The sequence below is a fragment of the Tupaia chinensis genome, unplaced genomic scaffold (genome assembly GCF_000334495.1).
Source record: "Tupaia chinensis unplaced genomic scaffold, TupChi_1.0 Scaffold000002_1, whole genome shotgun sequence".
Lineage (NCBI taxonomy): Eukaryota > Metazoa > Chordata > Mammalia > Scandentia > Tupaiidae > Tupaia > Tupaia belangeri.
The window spans coordinates 5137835-5141514 of record NW_006159428.1 but is presented as its reverse complement, the minus strand read 5'-3'; the positions used below and the strand labels follow the sequence as shown (position 1 = coordinate 5141514).

The following is a 3680-nucleotide window of genomic DNA, read 5'->3' as shown; positions in this document are numbered from 1 at the left end:
AAAGAGTGGTTGGTAGCAAGTGGGTGGTGGAGGGTGGGTGTAAGATGCAAGGTGAGAAAAGCTTTGCCAGATTGCAAAATGCAAAGAAAATTTTTTAACCAAAAAGTAAATAAATAAATGAAAATAGGCATAATAAATAAATAAATGACGAAAAAGGAAAGTTACCCTATCAATATTAATTTTGCTAAAATTGAAGCAAAAACAAACACCAAATTTATGGTAAAGCTTGGCTTGAAGTGAAATAATTGATGTATTACCATAAGTTTATGGGTTCAGTGTCCAATAGAAATGAGTAATTTGCAAATAGGTAACTCCTTTGAAGAAGGGACAGGACCAGTAGATGGCATAATGGTTACATTGCTGAACTCCCATGTAGTCAACTGTGGTTCGTTTCCTGGATCCAGAGGTTTAAAACTCACACCAGGCATATGTGTGTGTGCATATCCACATCCTGAGAGGACAGCAGAGAAGGGACTGCAGCATGGCCATCCTCCCTGGCAAGTGATTTCTTGCTTTCTATCTCTCTGTCTCTGTCTTTCCAGTGAGTGCACCCTATAGCAAAAATCTCTCCAAAACAATAAAAGAAGGAACCAGACAGTGTTGACGATGATGTCTACAGCAGCAGACCATTCACACCAATTTGTAACCCAGAGTTAATCTGGGTTATTCCCTAATCGAAGAGGACTGATGATTAGCAGTAGAAACAATTGCCAATATCATAGACATCTCAATTGCTTCAGTTTACACAATTCTGACAGGAAAATGAGAATTGAGCAAATATTGGCTGAATAAGGACCAAAACGGTTACACCAGATGAGCTACAGACAAAAACTTTTCTTTTTTTAAAATTTTTTTTTTCCATAAGGTGAATGTGTTTGCCAGAGAAACAGAGAGAGATAGTGAGAGGTTTAGTGAGAAATCATCCCCCCAGATTGGGGCGGAATGGCTACACTGCAATCCCTTCTTCTCTCTTCTCCTGGGATTTTGGGTATACATAAACATGTGCCCAGTGTGTTTTCCAAGCCACCGGGTTCAGGACAAACTGTGGTCAGCCATGTGGGAGTCCAATACCTTAACTACCATGCCACCTGCTGGCCCCCAAAAGCAGAACTTTTAATGAAAATGTTAATAAGTAGGATAAGATTCTGAAACATTTCTTTGAAGAATTTTTTTCTTTTTTAAAAATTTTGTTTTCTGTTTTAAAGAATTATTTTATTTAACTTTATTTGTTTATTTGTTTATTTATTTATTATTATTTTTAATTTGACCAGAAAGGGGCAGAGAGAGAAAGAGAGAAAGTGAGAAAGTAAGCTACCAGGTCTGGGACTCAAACTGCAGTTGGCCATGTGGGAGTCCAGTGCCCTTAACCACCAAGCCACCTGCTGGCTCCCTTCTATGAATAATTATAACAGGAGATGCTACATGGCCAGTACGATCCTGAAGAAAAATAACAATCAAGGAATGGCTATCAAGAGGTGGAATTGATCCAGTCAAGGCAAAAGCAGATCAGTCAAGAGCAACAGTTTTTGGAGACGTTCAAGGCAGTTTTATCTATTTTCAAAAAAAATTTTAGAGAGGTTTTTGCTATAGGGTTTGTGTACTCACCAGAGACACAGAGAGAGACAGAGAGATTGAACACAAGGAATCAACTCCTAGGGGGACTGGCCATGCCACAATCCCTTCTCTTCTAGTCCTTTCAGGGTTTGGGGCACACACACACATTCCTGGTATGAGTTTCAATCCACTGGTCCAAGACTCAAACCATGGACTACCAGCTCTCCAACCACTATGCCACCTGCTGATCCCACTTAAGGCATTTTTGTATTGACTTTCTGGAGGGCCACAAAACAGTACTTATGCCTTCTACAAGAGTATTTTGAGAAATTTACCAAAGGTTTAATTAAAAAAAAAAATGACCAAAACATCTTCACCAGGCAGTACTTTTCCATCACAGCAAGGCTTCTGCTCATTTCTCTCATCAAATGAGGAATTTTGTGAGAATGGAAAATCAGTAGATATCCTCTATGGTTCTGATTTGGCTCCTTTACTTATTTTTGTTTCCTTATCTTTAAAAAAAATTTTTTTTTAAGGCCAGCTCCATGGCCTAGTAGTTAAGGCAGCTAGATCCCACATGGCCAACCATGGGGTTTGAATCCTGGACCTGACAGCTTAAGAAATGTTATATTGTGAGCCTGAACCTCTTCCCACGGGTGGGAGGTAGTTTCCATTACCTTCACGTCAGGTCTAATGAAGCTTCCACAGTGACCTGGTCCAATTTCTTACACAGAGGCCCTAATTTGTTATGCAGCAGTCATAAGACAAGTAGATTGGGGTTTTTTGTTGCTCAGGAAAGGTAGAGGGAAAGTGGGGGTGGCTAAAAAGTGTGGCAGTGTTGGTTCGTTGGGGCAAAGGAAGTGTGAATGATTCGCCTGGACCAGGTGCAGCAGGACTCAGGAGAGTCCATGGGGGTTGGTCTTGGGTCCTGTCCACTGAGGCTTCTTTGAATGGTTGAGGCACTCCAGCCACAAGAAGCTGTAGTGACAAACCTGTAATTTAATAAGGAAACAAGGCAAGGGGGAATACTGCTGAGGGCTTTCTGGTTAAAAACCCAGTTGTGGGCGGGATGAGTGGCGGAGGGACAGAGACCTCTGTGGGTTGTGAGGCCGCCCCAGGTGGCGGCGGCAAGAAGAGGGACTCGCTGGAGACCGCGAGCTCCGCGCACCTCATTATCAAGGATCTTGGAGAAATTCATTCAAAGCTTTTGGATCACAGACCAATTATTCAGGGTGAAACTCGTTATTTTGTAAAAGAATTTGAAGAGAAACGTGGTCTTCGAGAAATGCGAGTTCTTGAAAATTTGAAGAATATGATCTGTGAAACAAATGAACATACTCTTCCCAAATGTAAAGAAACGATGCAAGACAACTTGAAACCAAGTTCTCCTGAGATTTCAAGCAGCTAATGACTCTGTAGACTCCAGCAGAGGGAGCAGGAACGAAAAAAGATTCCTAATGACTATTTAATAGCTAGTGAGAAGCACCAAATACTCCAGTGGGAGGCTTTTATGAAGGAAGAAACGTGGTCTTCGAGAAATGCGAGTTCTTGAAAATTTGAAGAATATGATCTGTGAAACAAATGAACATACTCTTCCCAAATGTAAAGAAACGATGCAAGACAACTTGAAACCAAGTTCTCCTGAGATTTCAAGCAGCTAATGACTCTGTAGACTCCAGCAGAGGGAGCAGGAACGAAAAAAGATTCCTAATGACTATTTAATAGCTAGTGAGAAGCACCAAATACTCCAGTGGGAGGCTTTTATGAAGGAACAGCCCCACAAACGAGCTGAGGTGGACCAAGAGCACAGAAAAGCCATGGAGAGGCTCAGAGAGCAGTATGCCGAGATGGAGAAGGACCTGGTGAAGTTGTCAATCTTCTAAGAAGTTGAGCCTCAGCAGTGACAAACGAATGAGGAATCCTCGACTTCCCCCACACCCTCATCCTCCTGTACTCCCACCAAGCCATTCAGCCTCTGCTCCAAGCTTAGCAATATCTTCAGTGGCACTCTTGTACCAGAAGGAAACTTCTGCTGGAGTCCTGATGAAAGGTTTAACAGAAGAAGAGTGCTACATCTTTCCAGTTTTAAGTGCCTACAAAAGGTTATGTGAATGGGGAGAAATCAG

The 3680-nt window shown here is 41.9% G+C and overlaps 1 pseudogene; it reads left to right on the top strand.

Annotated features, from left to right (window-relative positions):
- The first annotated feature begins 2623 nt into the window (after positions 1–2623).
- On the top strand, positions 2624–3437 carry LOC102469610 (biogenesis of lysosome-related organelles complex 1 subunit 5-like; annotated as a pseudogene).
- The last annotated feature ends 243 nt before the right edge of the window (positions 3438–3680 follow it).